Genomic DNA, 15,887 nt, shown 5'->3' on the forward strand with positions numbered 1-15,887 from the left:
CATTTGCGATTGCCAATTAAAACTCTAATCTTGGTTCACGTATTTTTCTCTGCTGGCATCATTTTCAGAAATGTTCATATTGGGCGGGGTTTTTTGCACATCCTGCCACTGGGCATGGGCGGCACAGCGAATCAGTGCTCAGCACTGCTGCCTCACAGTGCCAGGGACCCGGGTTCAATTCCAGCCGCAGGTGACTGACAGTGTGGAACCTGCTTGGGTTTCCTCACACAGTCCAAAGATTTGATTTGATTTATTATTGTCACATGTATTAGTATACAGTGAAAAGTATTGTTTCTTGCACTCTATACAGACAAAGCATACCATTCATAGAGAAGGAAGGGAGGGAATGCAGAATGTAGTGTTACAGTCATAGCTATGGTGTAGAGAAGGATCAGCTTAGTGCGCGGTAAGTCCATTCAAAAGTCTGACAACAGCAGGGAAGAAGCTGTTCTTGAGTCGGTTGGTACGTGACCTCAGAGTTTTGTATCATTTTCCTGATGGAAGAAGGTGGAAGAGAGAATGCTCGGGGTGCATAGGGTCCATAATTATGCTGGCCGCTCTGCCGAGGTAGCGGGTATTGTGGACAGCGTCAATGGATGGGAGACTGGTTTGCGTGATGGATTGGGCTAGGTTGATTGGCCATGCTAAATTGTCCCTTAGTGTCAGAGGGATTAGCAGGGTAAATACATGGGGTGACAGGGATAGGGCCTGGGTGGGATTGCTGTTGCTGCAGGATCAATGGGCTGAATGGCCTCCATCTGTACATTAGGAATTCGAGGTAGAGGCTTCAGGCCTTTGGCCAGTTGTCAATGGAGTTTCCTCTTGAATGCACCCGGCTTGTGTGCCTTTATCAGTTGGGGCATTGAGTATAAAAATTGATCGGTTATGCTGCAGCTGTAAAGAACCTTAGTTAGGCCTCATTTAGAATATTGTGTACAATTCTGGTTGCCACACTACCAGAAGGAAGTGGATGCTTTGGAGAGGGTAGAGAAGAGGTTTATAGAACATAGATCAGTACAGGCCCTTCGGCCCTCAATGTTGTGCCGAGCAATGTCCAATCCCAAGATCAAGCTATCCCACTCCCTATCATTCTGGGGTGCTCCATGTGCCTATCCAATAACCGCTTGAAAGTTCCTAAAGTGTCTGATTCCACTATCACAGCAGGCAGTCTATTCCACGCTCCAACCACTCTCTATCAGGATGTTGCCTGGTCTGGAGGGTATTAGCTATTTTCTTTGTATATAGAGAGGAAGGAAAGGAGAGCGTGCAGAATGTAGTGTCACAGTCAGAGCCAGGGTGTAGAGAAAGATCAGTTTAATGCAAGGTCCATTCAAGAGTCTGGCAGCAACAGGGAAGAAGCTGTTCTTAAGTCGGTCGGTATGTGACCTCAGATTTTTGTCAGCCAGAGGTGGCAAAGGATCTGGACCACAAACAGGTTGATGGAGTTTGCTCACTGATCAGCTATGAGCTCAGTGATTGGTTAAATGGTCTCCTCCTGCTTCAATACTTGTGTGAAAAATGTCCTCCGTATTGTGCGTCCATCAATAAGAGTTTCATCTTGGGAATGATTTTGACACAAGACAGGCCAATTTCATTCATTATCCATTATAGAGCTCTTCTGATTGTTAAAATATATCAACATTCTGTGCACTACCCCCCAACATCAAAATTAACTTCATAAACTCAGCTGAGAAGTTTCACAACACCAAATTATAGTCCAACAGGTTTATCTGGAATCACGCGCTTTCAGAGCACTGCTCCTTCATCAGATGATCTCCATCTTACCTGGGGAAGGAGGTGGGTGGCACGGTGGCACAGTGGTTAGCTCTGCTGCCTCACAGTGCCAGGGACCTGGGTTCAATTCCAGCCTCGGGTCACTGGCTGTGTGGGATTTGCACGTTCTCCCCGTGTCTGCGTGGGTTTCCTCCGGGTGCTCTGGTTTTCACCCACGGTCCGAATGATGTGCTGGTTCAGTTGATTGGCCACACTAAATTAACCGGAGTGTCAGGGGGATTAACAGGGTAAACGAGGGGTTATGGGGCTAGGGCCTGTGTGGGGCTGTGGTCGGTGCAGACTCAATGGGCCGAATGGCCTCCATCTGCACTGTCAGGATTCTATGATTCTATCTCCACAGCTAAGTCAGCGCATATAATTAAAGTTTGTTTCACAACAGTTAATTACCAGTACAACCTATATTCACGTCTCGGACGCAAATCATCATTTCACTAAATGGAAGCACTAATTGTCTGGGTTGTATTGTCAACTTTGATAGAATCCTTGTGCTTTGCGTTTACATACCACACTCGTTTCTACACATGGGAAACTTTCGAGCAAACTGCCCCTCACAAATCAATGACTCAAGCAGCCAGATCAGTGTCTACATTTTTTCTGATATCTCACATTTTTCTAGTAACTCTGAAGCCGCAAGGTCCTGTGATATAAACAAACAGCCCAACCTCCCGCTCCGAAAGTCTCTTAAACTGCTCAGCGATGTCAAGCCACACAGCTATTTCCAGACACTCTTCCCAGTGGCAGATGTCAGCTCACAAATATTTTCCATTTATTTGCAAGGAATAAGAGTCAAGGGTTAGCTGCTATTTGCAAACAAAATTATTTTTAGGCAACCTAAAATCTTCAAATGAGAGCTACCAATCCAGGGTGGCACGGTGGCACAGAGGGCGGCACAATGGCACAGTGGTTAGCGTTGCTACCTCATAGCTCCAGGGACCTGGGTTCAATTCTGGTTTTGGATGCCTGTGCGGAGTCTGCACGTTCTCCCTGTGTCTGCGTGGGTTTCCTCCCACAGTGTGGAGATGCCGGCGTTGGGCTGGGCTAAGCACAGAGTCTCACAACACCAGGTTAAAGTCCATCAGGTTTATTTGGTAGCAAAAGCCACCGGCTTTTGGAGCACTCTGAAAGTCTGTAGTGCTCCGAAAGCTCGTGGCTTGTGCTACCAAATAAACCTGTCGGACTTTAACCTGGTGTTGTGAGACTTTTTTACTGTGCTTCCTCCCACAGTCCAAAGATGGGCAGGTTAGGTGGACTGGCCATGCTAAATTGCTCCTTAGTGTCCCCAAGATAGGCAAGATGAATTAGAACATAAGAACATAAGAAATAGGAGCAGGAGTAGGCCATCTGGCCCTTCGAGCCTGCCCCGCCATTCAATAAGATCATGGCTGATCTGTCGTGGCTCAGTTCCACTTTCCGGCCCTCTCCCCATAACCCTTAATCCCCTCTCTTATCAAAAACCCATCAACCCGCGTCTTAAAAATATTTAGCGAGGCAGCCTCCACCACTTCAACGGGCAGAGAATTCCAGAGATTCACCACCCTTTGAGTGAAGAAGTTCCTCCTCAACTCCGTTCTAAACCGCCTCCCCTTTATCTTGAGGCTGTGCCCCCTAGTCCTACTGTCTTTTTTGAGCGGGAAGAGTCTCTCCACCTCTATCCTATCCATCCCATTCATCATCTTATACGTCTCAATGAGATCTCCCCTCATTCTTCTAAACTCCAACGAGTACAAGCCCAGTTTATTCAGCCTCTCCTCATAGCTCAACCCCCTCAACTCCGGTATCAGCCTAGTAAACCTCCTCTGCACTCCCTCCAAGGCCAAAATATCTTTGCGCAGGTGCGGCGCCCAAAACTGCACACAGTACTCCAGCTGCGGCCTCACCAATGCCCTATACAGCTGCAGCAAGACCTCCCTACTTTTATATTCAATCCCCTTCGCTATGAAGGCCAGCATCCCATTTGCCTTCCTGACCACCTGCTGCACCTGCAAGCTGGGTTTTTGCGACTCATGCACAAGGACCCCGAGGTCCCTCTGCACCGTCGCCTGCTGCAGTTTTTCGCCCCGTAAGTAATAATCCTTCCTACCATTCTTCCTACCAAAGTGGACCACCTCACACTTGCCAACATTAAATTCCATTTGCCATTTCCTGGCCCATTCGCCCAGCCTATCTAGATCCTTCTGCAGACTCTCCACACCCTCCGCACAATTTGCCGTTCCCCCAATCTTGGTGTCATCAGCAAATTTCGACACCCTACACTCGGTTCCCTCCTCCAGATCATCTATATAAATGGTAAAAAGCTGAGGCCCCAGCACCGACCCCTGGGGCACTCCACTAGTCACCATCCGCCAATCCGAATAGCACCCGTTGACCCCCACTCTCTGCCTCCTATTTGACAACCAATCCTCTATCCACGCTAACACCCTACCCCCAACTCCAAGTCCCCTGACCTTCTGCAATAACCTCTTGTGAGGCACTTTGTCAAACGCCTTCTGAAAATCCAGAAAGACCACATCCACCGGCTCTCCTCTATCCACCGCCCTAGACACATCCTCATAGAACTCAAGTAAATTTGTCAGACACGACTTCCCTTTAATGAAACCGTGCTGCGTCTGCTCTGTCAAGCAATTCCCTTCAAGATGCCTCGCAATTTCCTCCTTAATGACGGATTCTAACATTTTACCTACCACAGACGTTAAACTAACCGGCCTATAATTCCCCGCCTTTTGCCTGGCACCCTTCTTAAACAACGGCGTAACATTAGCCGTTTTCCAATCATCCGGCACTTCCCCGGAATCCAGCAACGTCTGGAAAATAACCACCAATGCATCCACTATCACCTCCACCATTTCTTTCAGAATTAGTCATAGGAAATGTGTTGGGTTATGGGGATAGGGCAGGGGAGAGGGCCTGGGTAAGATACTCTGTCAGAGAGTCAGTGCAGACTCGTTGGGCCAAATGGCCTCTGCATTGTAGGGATTCTCTAAATACAGAACGGATAAACAACTGAAATCCTGAATTAATGTACCAACCTTGATTACTTCTGACAGCTGAAAGGTGGGATATCCACAATTTTGTAAAACTATTTACTGGGAGATAAGAATTACAAAGAATAGTTTGATTCAGTTTACAGGCAGGGTCTCAGTTCACCACTTTCCTCATTTAGGATTCGCACCAGGAGGCCGTCTCCTGGTCTTCCGAGTTTGACTGGGAGGCCTGATTGTGGAGATGGATTACGTGGCTGCCACCGGGAGTGTGTGTCACAACGGGCACAGTGCCAGGTTCAGCTGCAATGCCCGAAAATGGGTAAATGGCCAGTGCCCAATATCTGGCCTCACACACAGTCAAGAACCAGGCTGAGGCGCCAAAGTCATAGGCCGGACTTCTACCTCACCCAGGATAATTAACCAGGCAGGGTGGCAGAGGATGCCGTGCCCGTCGTCATTCCATCCCCGCTGGTATTTACCAGCAGCGGACTAGATGTTGGATAACCCTGCTTTGGGAAGCAATCCACTTCCAAGAGGCAGTTTGCGCTTCTTAATATTTTAATGAGCTTATATATATACAAAATATATATGTGAGTTGTTGCTGTTACCTGAAAGAGGGAAGTGCATCTTTCCAGCACTGCTTGTGGGCCAGGAGGAAGAGGAGGTGCTGCCTCCCAGTAGCCCCGCCACTCCCTGTGCCCCTCCCTCTAATTAGACACCTCCCCTGGTATCACTGACCTCCTTGCGACCTTCTCCTGTCTCTTCCCGAATCTCTTCCAACCCCCCCATGAAAATGTCTCAGCTTTAGTCTCCAAGTGTACCACTCCCCACAGGCCCCAAGCGAACTTTAGGTAACCTCTCTGCTCCTCCTGTCTCTGTGGAGCGGGAGACATGACCAACACCCCTGTCTGGCCACCGAGCGGGAAACCAGCTGAAATAAACCCCACTTAGAACCCCTACCCCAGCTGGGGATCCCAACCCAGTAAATCCGGGGCCTTCGTGTCCACCTCGTTCCCTTTTACCCACCTATCCTCATTCTCACCCCTTAGAACTCAACAAAGAACTATACAGCACAGGAACAGGCCCTTCGGCCCACCACACCTGCACCGATCGCCCTGTCCTATCCAGACCAACTGTCTGTATCCCTCCTTTCCCCGCCCGTTCACATGTGTATCCAGATAAGTCTTAACGCATCTACCTCAACCACCTCGCTTGGCAGTGCATTCCAGGCCCCCACCTCCGCGTAAAAAAACCTCCCCTGCACATCTCCACTAAACCTCTCCTCCCTCCCCTCGAACTCGTGCCTCGTTTCTGCCCTGGGAAAAGGCTTCCAATTGTTAACCCTATCTATACTGCTCGTAATTTTCTAAACTTCTATCAGTTCGCCCCTCAACTTCTGTTTTTCTAGTTTCTCCAACCTCTCCTCATAGCTAATGCCCTCCATACCAGGCAACACCCTGGTAAACCTTTTCTGTACTTTCTCGAAAGCCTCCGTGTCCTTCTGGTGGTGTGGCGACCAGAACCCCACTGGCCTCTTCAGCCAGAAAACCTCCCCAACTACTTGCATTTTTATAGCACCCCCGCCATGATATAAAACATCCCAAGATGCTTCACAGGAGCGTTGTCAAACAGATTCCGACATCAAACCAGAGGAAGGTTTCTTAAAGGAGGGGACAGAGATGAAGAGGGAGGGAATTCCAGAGTTAGGGACCAGGAGGCTGAAAGCACAGCTGTGAATGGACCAGCAAATACAATCAGGGATGGGCCTCATCGAAGTGTTTGAAGGAAGTTGTTCAACTGTGAGGGCAGATTGTTTTGGAGGCTGGCTCTATCTTTCCTAAGGCTCACATATCAAAACCTTTCTGCACAATCCAAAGGTTAATTAGATTAGCCAGGTTAAATTCCCCCTTAATGTCCCAAGATGTGTGGGTTAGGGGGATTCAGGGGTAAATATGTGGGCCTACAGGGATAGAGCCTGGGTTGGATGCTCAGTCAGAGGATTGGTACAGACTCAATGGGCCGAACAGCCTCTCTCTGCACAGTAGGGATTCTATGATATTGGTCGGGAGTGGAAACCGGTTTGTTTTCTTCGCTCGCACTGGGGCAGTAAATCATAGTGACAGTGGGAACAACTAACAGCACAGCCAACGGCTGAATCTTAAACCCTGTGCCTCAGTGTCAGAGCAGCTGTTCCACCCTCCCACTGAGGAGCCTGGTTTTGTTTCAAATTATTTAAAACCTGATGTAGAAAAGACAGAGACAGACAGAGGGAAAGTGCGAGTGGATCAATAATATCGACAGGTTACTTAACTGGGCTATTTCAATGATAGCTGACAGCACCGTACTGCTCCTGTAGCTGGTTATTCTGTGACTGAGAGACGATATCGGAACTGTCACTGGATACCACTCTTCTCCCTCAGTCAGAGAGTTGTGGGTTCAAGTCTCACTCCAGAGAATTTAAACGCCCCAGAGCTGGGATTTGAAAAGAGTTAAGCGCGATTCTCTAGCCTCTCCTCGGCGTTTTCCTGGTGGCAGGAGGCAGTATTCCATTGTCTGGTGATGGAATCTTCGTCTTGCTGCTGTCAACGGAAATTCCCATTAAAAACACACCACGCTGCTGGAAAACCCACAGCTGGGGAGGGAGGGGAGCGGTGCTGGCAGGACCAGGGAATTCCCCCAGTGTGATCGGCTGAATTGTGTCCAATGTTTCTGGGTCATTAGCCCCTGGTTTACCAGCAAGTAACCACTATTCTGCTGTTCCCACATATCTATATAATGAGTGGATCCCCAATCCCAAAAGGTAATGAAGAATAACTGCAGTGAAGAATGGTATCCTGCCATCAGACTTTGCTGTTTACTGTCCACTGTTGTATAATGCCTGTGGTTCGATGAGTGCCACTCTAGCCTCTGAGTCACAAGGTTCCAGGTACAAGCCCCAAGTCACAGCTTGAGCTTGCGACTGAAGGCTGATGGAATAGTGCAGTACTGGGGGAGTGCTGCACTGTCAGAGGTGTTACCCAGAAATACCTGCTGACTCAAAACGCAATGCAGGTTGCGGAATCAAAACTGCCCTGATCCCTCACCCTCAGCTGTGCAATCCACCTCAGGCAAAATCAGGATGTAAACTGTTGCAGGAAGTAGCTTGGGACTGGAAAGTCATTATAAAGAAGTGATAGTCTATAACTGCTCTTAAAGGTACTTCATGTTTGATACGATAGGCTGATTAAATATGGTCCAATCTCTGCCTGAACAGACATTGTTGCTGGAATATGTAGGAACCAACCTGCACTTGGAAAATCCAAAATATCCACGGTTAGATGTGATTCTGTGATTGGGCATCACTTGCTGAACAGCCCTGAGTGCGCTCACAGTTGCACTAATCAATCTGACATTATTCAATTGAATTCATAGCATGGCTCATTTACAATTGCTAGAAGCCATACACAGAGACCAGGTCTCCGCAAACTAAAGGAATATGCTCAAGCCCTGTGCCTTTTTTGAATTACCCTGGAGTTTGGAGCACCAAAAGTTCCCAATTCATTCTGCCATGGTAACATCTCAGCCAGTGAAAAGTCTGACAACACCAGGTTTTAGTCCAACCCATTTATTTGATAATATACTCACAAGCTTTCGGGTTAGTCCCTTCGTCAGGTGAATGGAGAGTTCTGGCCTCAGACAGAGCATATAAAGCACAGACAGTTTAGAGATTACTGATTAGAATGCGAATCCTTACACCTAACCTGCTGTTCAAGACCTGAAGTGGCTGATAATGTGAGTGGAAGGAGCACTGATCACAGTTTAAAGAGATGTGTATTGTCTCCAGACAGTACAGTAAGTGAGGTTTTGCAAACCCAGGCAAGTCACGGGGGTTACAGATAGTGCGACATGAACCCAAGATCCCTGTTGAGACCGTCCTCATGTGTGCGGAACTTGGCTATCAGTCTCTGTTCAGCGACTCTGCGCTGTCGTGTGTCGTGAAGGCCGCCTTGGAGAATGCTTACCCGAAGGTCAGAGGCTGAATGCCCGTGACCACTGAAGTGTTCGCCAACAGGAAGGGAACAGTCTTGCCTGGTGACTGTCGAGCGATGTTCATTCATCCGTTGTCGTAGCGTCTGCATGGTCTCCCCAATGTACCATGCTTCGGGACATCCTTTCTTGCAACGTATCAGGTAGACAATGTTGGCTGAGTTGCAAGAGTATTTACCATGTACCTGGTACCTACGACATCTTCTCCGGAGTCTTCAACATATCATTGATGAAGACGAACATCTCGCCAGGGCTATCCCCACACCCCCACTTCTTGCTTTCAGACAACCACACAACCTCAAACAGACCATTGTTCGCAGCAAACTACCCAGCCTTCAGGAGAACAGTGACCACAATACCACACAACCCTGCCACAGCAACCTCTGCAAGACATGCCGGATCATCGACATGGATACCATCATCACACGTGAGAATACCATCCACCAGGTACATGGTAAATACTCTTGCAACTTGGCCAACATTGTCTACCTGATACGTTGCAAGAAAGGATGTCCCGAAGCATGGTACATTGGGGAGACCATGCAGACGCTACGACAATGGATGAATGAACATCGCTCGACAGTCACCAGGCAAGACTGTTCCCTTCCTGTTGGCGAACACTTCAGTGGTCACGGGCATTCGGCCTCTGACCTTCGGGTAAGCATTCTCCAAGGCGGCCTTCACGACACACGACAGCGCAGAGTCGCTGAACAGAGACTGATAGCCAAGTTCCGCACGCATGAGGACGGTCTCAACAGGGATCTTGGGTTCATGTCACACTATCTGTAACCCCCGTGACTTGCCTGGGTTTGCAAAACCTCACTTACTGTACTGTCTGGAGACAATACACATCTCTTTAAACTGTGATCAGTGCTCCTTCCACTCACATTATCAGCTACTTCAGGTCTTGAACAGCAGGTTAGGTGTAAGGATTCACATTTTAATCAGTAATCTCTAAACTGTCTGTGCTTTATATGCTCTGTCTGAGGCCAGAACTCTCCATTCACCTGACGAAGGGACTAACCCAAAAGCTTGTGAGTATATTATCAAATAAATAGGTTGGACTAAAACCTGGTGTTGTCAGACTTTTCACTGTGTTTACCCCAGTCCAACGCCGGCATACCCACATCATAACATCTCAGCCAACCAGAGTTGGCTTACCAAGCGATCAGCACTTTTTCTTCTGCACAATAGATTGTGATTGTTTAAAGCTTGACATTCTTGCCTTTGTCCTGATGAGTGCGTGGTAAAAAGCTTCAGCAAGATGTCTCTTTTCAATAATATTCAAGTTCTACCAAGTGGATGAGTTGCAATCCCTTTCATGACCACAGGAGGTCTCAAAGTGCTTACAGCCAATGAAGTACTTTTGACGTGCAGTTACTGTTGTAGGAAACACGACTGCCAATTTGTGCACAGCAAGCTCCCACAAACAGCAATGTGATAATGATCAGGTGGTTTGTTTTGGGGGTATATATTGGTTAGTCAATAGGGAGAACATGCTGCTCTTTATCAGAATATTGTTATGAGATCTAATGGCCGGGATTTTACGACCTCCTCGAGCCAGGCCAATGAAGAATTCCGTTCTGCGAGTCTCGCCCAGCCCAGGATCAGCTGGTAAAATTCGGGTCTATACGTCTGCCTGACAGACGGAGGCTTAGTTTAACTATAAGTTAATATTCAACATCATGGTACGTAAACAGTCCTCAAAACTGAAAGGTGATTTCTTTCAGCTTTTATGTAAGTTACATGGTTCTAAAAATCTTTTCAGCTTAAGTCCATTTTTGAATTGTGTGGTTAAAAAGTTGACGTTACGGTCTGAGCTGTTACACTGTGAGCCAAGTGTAATCATTCCAGTCACGAGCATTTGGTTGCTCGCAACTTCACGTGGGCAATTTTGACCAACCTTGACCAAACATTAAATGGAGAACAGCTGTAATCTGGGTGAAAACTTTTGAGGCGCAGTTTTGCAGAGTTAATTTATAAGAGTTATCAAGCAGCCTTTGTGGATTGATTTCTGCTCAAGATTAAAATAGGCAGCCAACAGTGAAGCCTTTCTGATCCTGGTTTCGCTGCATATGATTCATCACAGACTTCCCTCCAAACTGCTGCAGGCCTCAGTCCCGAATACAGCACATCAAAAACACCATTCAGTATTCTCCAGGCCACACTCATCTGCTCCAAACAAAGACTCAAATGTTAAGCGACAGTATGAAGTTATGCTGCTTCCTGTCGACAGAGAGGAAGTTCTCTCCATTTACAGGCCGATTCTGGACAATGGAATCTTCAGTTTAGTGGCTGTTTTGGTCAGGGGAGTGATGATGTACATTAGGTCATAACTTCAGGAAGAAATGGAAGAGCACACAAGGGGAAAGAAAAGTTCACACGTCAACCTCCACCATCTGCGACTAGAACATGGTGTCACTCAGCACACTCCAAAGCCACAATATTTACTGAAAGTTTTTTGTATTTGACCTGTTGTCCAAGAACATAGAACATTACAGCGCAGTACAGGCCCTTCGGCCCTCGATGTTGCGCCGACCAGTGGAACCAATCTAATGACCCTCTAACCTAAACTATTCCAATGTTATCCGTAAGTCCTGCCTCCCTCTCTGACATCTCTGCAGTCGTTTCCTCCTTCAAAGATTTATCCAATCCCCTTTTGAAAATTGCATCCAACCTGTTACCCCATCACCTAGACTTTAACCATTTGTTGACCAGAACCGTTCTTCCTCATGTTGTCTCGCAATATTTTTGATAATTACTTTAAGTTTACTTCCTCTGGTTACTGTCCATCCAGCCATTGGAAACAGTTCCTTAGTCGCTCTGAACCTTCCATCAAAACATCTACTAAGAAACCTCCTCTTAGTCTTCTCTGCTCCAAGGAGAACGGCCTCAGCTTCTCCAGTCTGTGTGTGTGACATTCATCTCTCTTCCCTGGAACCATTCCAGTAAATCTCTGTGTACGGTCTGGCCATTTCTAACCTTCCTGAGTTGCAGCAAGAGTTTAGAGCAATGCTTCCCAAACTCCATTCCATCCTCACCCAATGTTGACAATTGGCATATCCCAGGGTTGGGGGTTGGGGTGTGGGGGGTGGGGAGCTGGGTGCTGAGGCAGTGATAGGAAATGATGATGGTTTCTTACCTCTCCTGGCATGTCACAGGCTCTGTTGGAGGAGTTCAGTTCTTCCATGTGTGCTCACTGTTTCGCATCGAGAAACATATCCTGTAGTGAGCTGGTCCCGCGGCCTAGGCCGAGAACAGATTCTGCTCTAACTGACACCCCTCTCCATACCCCCTATCACTGCCTCAGAGGAGGGAGAGGCCCATGACCCCAACTGCTTGTCCCATCACCCCACCAGGAGATGTGACCCATAATTTGGGAACCCCGGTTTAGGGTACAATGTTGCTCAAATGGTAAGAGGAATACTTAAAATTTCCCCCCTGCTCCCAAAGGGAAAATCAAATCTTATCCAAGAGGAAGGGATTAACACTCGGAGGGAGAACCGTGAGTCAGATTCTCAGTGGGGGGGGAGGATGGGTTTGGGGGGTTTGTGGGGAGGGGATGGGGGGAGGGGGTGCGTTTGCAGTCTGGTTGTCATGACAGAACCCCTCCATGAGTCCAACCACAGGCCAAAGAATCAGAATCTGATTGGCTGCCTACTGACAAGCACTGGGGAGTCAATTATCTACAAATTAATTTAGTTTTAGGTTTTAGTTAGGCCCACTGCCTGAGATTTCCAATTAGCAAAGTGGGCTGTCCACATTGATTTGGACCTGTCAACATGGTGGTCTCAGGGTGGTAAAGGCAGGGGCATGGATGTGATTATCCACAGGAGGGACCCCTCCTCTCAAGGGGCCCATCACAGTCACTGGGGTATCACTGGGGTACAGTCCCCAGCTGGCACTCCCATGGAGGAGTCATTGGGGAACGAGAGGAAGCTTCCCAGTCCTACCCTTCACATCAACCACTCCCACCTCAGCTGCTGCAGTTGCTGATTGGTCAGCAAATGCTGGAGGGGATTCCATTGGTCCTCCAGTGTCGCCGGCCATCACTGACTGGACAGCAAGCCTACTCCTTGGCTTTTAATTGGTCATGCTTTAAAAATAGCGATGGGTGTGTCAATAACACAGACTCCAGAACCAGTCCCGTGTTGGGGTTGGAAATTGAGGTCGAGGTTCGGAGCGGTGGGGGTGTGAGGTTAGGCCAACAACCTTTCATCAGAACTTAGAGAAGTACAAATGTGAGGTAATGCATTTTGGAAGATCTAATACAGATAGGAAATATGCAATAAATGGCAGAATCCTTAGCAGTATTGATAGGTAGAGGGATCTGGGTGTACAGGTACACAGGTCACTGAAAGTGGCAACACAGGTGGAGAAGGTAGTCAAGAAGGCATACGGCCTTCATCAGCCGGGGCACTGAGTTTAAAAATTGGCAAGTCATATTGCAGCTTTATAGTTAGGCCGCACTTGGAATATAGTGTTCAATTCTGGTCACCACACTACCAGAAGGGTGTGGAAGCTTTGGAGAGAGTACAGAAGAGATTTACCAGGATGTTGCCTGGTATGGAGGGCATTAGCTATGAGGAGAGGCTGGAGAAACTTGGTTTGTTCTCACTGGAATGACAGAGGTTGAGGGGAGACCTGATAGAAGTCTACAAGATTATGAGAGGTATGGACAGAGTGGATAGTCAGAAGCTTTTTCCCAGGGTGGAAAAGTCAATTACCAGGGGGGGCACAGGTTTAAGGTGCGAGGGGCAAGGTTTAAAGGAGATGTACGAGTTTTACACAGAGGGTGGTGGGTGCCTGGAACTCGTTGCCGGGGGAGGGAGTGGAAGTGGATACGATAGTGAGCTTTAAGGGGCGTTTGGACAAATACATGAATAGGATGGGAATAGAGGGATAGGGTCCCCGGAAGGGTAGGGGGCTTTAGTTTGGATGGGCAGCACGGTCAGTGCCAAAGGGCCTGTTCCTGTGCTGTAATTTTCTTTGCTCTACTTTCCTTTGCTGTGTTGTTAAGTGTACCTTTAATGATGTCCCTTGCTTTTCCCTGTACATGCTGTGAGCCACTTATCATCCCTCGGGCAGACAGCGACTTACTGGCCCCTGTTCTGCTCTACACAGGAGACGGTGTGGTAATGGACCACAGGAAGATGCTCTTTGATTTTCTCTCTGTCTGTAGTCTCAGCCCGGGGTGGGAGGGGGTGGGTTTGAGTTATTAGCGAAGGCTTGAAAGGCAGCTTTGGAGGAAGAATCTCACTGATGTTATGTAGCAAACAGTGAGAGAAAAGATCAGTCTGTTCCCCTTCGGCATGTGGCACAGTGGTTAGCGATGCTGCCTCACAGCGCCAGGGATCCAGGTTCGATTCCCGGCTTGGGGCACTGTCTGTGTGGAGTCTGCACGTTCTCCCCGTGTCTGCGTGGGTTTCCTCCGGGTGCTCCGGTTTCCTCCCACAGTCTTACAGACATGTTGGTTAGGGTGTACCCGAACAGGCGCCGGAGTGTGGTGACTAGGGGACTTTCACAGTAACTTCATTGTAGTGTTAATGTAAGCCTTACTTGTGACACTAATAAATAAACTGAAACCAAATCTCAGTGCAGTAAACTGGCAATAGGGTATGTGGGGGGGAAGGCGATATCCCTACAAAGAACAGGGAAGACAAGGTTCAAGTCGCAGGCAGGGAAACTTAAACAGAATCACTGATACGCGCTCTGAAATGTCGAGGTATGACTTGTTATTTACGTGAAACCTCGGTTGCCGGGTAACTAATTTCTCACAGGTCAAAAGAGCTGAGAGCGATCAGTGAATTAATTAAAGGCAGCCAGTGGAGAAATTATAAAACCATAATCCAATTAGGACTTCTGACTGGTAATTTTCTTTCTCCTAAGTATTTATTATTCTCCTGTTTCCACCTCCCCCCCTCAACTTTAACAGTTTGCAGTCTGTTTGTGAGAGAGTTACTCATGATTTGGAGTCAGTATCACACTCCATCTATACCTCAACTCAGCTTCCTACATGAGTAAAGCTAATGAGTACCAGTTGGCAGACTGGCACATTCCAAGGTCCAGGACTATGTGCCGTGGGGATAGGCTGACCCTTGGAGCACCCGCTGCACAGCCTGGACTCTGTGTCGAATGTCTCGCGCTGAGCACTTAAAGTAATCCGAATGCAGGTACAATCTGGGGAATTGTAAGTGGAAAGTAAGGAAACAGCAGGTGAATTTGAGCAGGCATTTTGCATCGGTCTTCACTAGTCTAAAGGGCACCCGTAACATCTCAGCAGTAGCCGCAAATCAGGAATTGAAGGGCAGAGAAGAACTCAAGAAAATTACAATCATCAGGGAAACAGTACAGAACAAATTGTTGTCGCTGTGGGTTAACAAGCCGTCAGGTCCTGTTGGGCTTCATCCTTGGGAGTTAAAAGAAGTGGCTCGCGAGATAGTTGACGAGTTGGTTCTAATTTTCCAATATTCACTAGATTCTAGACAGGTTCCATTAGATTGGAAGATAACCAATGGAACTCCTTTAATCAAAAAGGGAGGGAAAATGTTAGTAGTTGTTGTTAGTGGCTTTGGGCAGGACCCTCAGGCTGGATCATTCATCCACGAGATTAGCAGCACGGGCTCAAGATCCGACCAAAACCAGAAACCCCCTCACAAGATTTTTGTTCCTAACCAGTGATGATTGGGGGTCGGGTGGGGTGGGGGAGGGTGATGCCAGCAATGTTCAATGGGGGTGGGGCAGGGGGAGGGGGTAGAGTTACCCCTGGGGTACTCGCTAACCAACATTGGATCCTGGTTAAGAAACACCTCAATTTTAATATTCTCATCCTTATTTTCGAATGGCTCCACGCTCTTGCACCTTTCTATCTCAGTAACCTCCAATCCTTCCAACTCTCCTGCACTCCTCTTTCTGCTCTTGGGCAGTCCATACCGATGCTATCGTTAAGAAAAGCCATCAGCGCCTCTACTTTCTCCGGAGGCTAAGGAAGTTCAGCATGTCCACTACGACTCTCACCAACTTTTCCAGATGCACCACAGAAAGTATTCTTTCTGGTTGTATCACAGCTTGGTCTGGGCTCCTGCT

At 47.9% G+C, this 15,887-nt stretch overlaps 1 protein-coding gene across 4 annotated transcripts in view; it reads right to left on the reverse strand.

Moving 5' to 3' along the window:
* Nucleotides 1-15,887, reverse strand: part of frmd4a (FERM domain containing 4A) — a 613,918-nt gene that overhangs the window by 311,565 nt on the left and 286,466 nt on the right. The window lies entirely within an intron of this gene.

This window comes from Carcharhinus amblyrhynchos, chromosome 19 (assembly GCF_965287045.1).
Source record: "Carcharhinus amblyrhynchos chromosome 19, sCarAmb.v2.hapA, whole genome shotgun sequence".
Classification (NCBI taxonomy): Eukaryota; Metazoa; Chordata; class Chondrichthyes; order Carcharhiniformes; family Carcharhinidae; genus Carcharhinus; species Carcharhinus amblyrhynchos.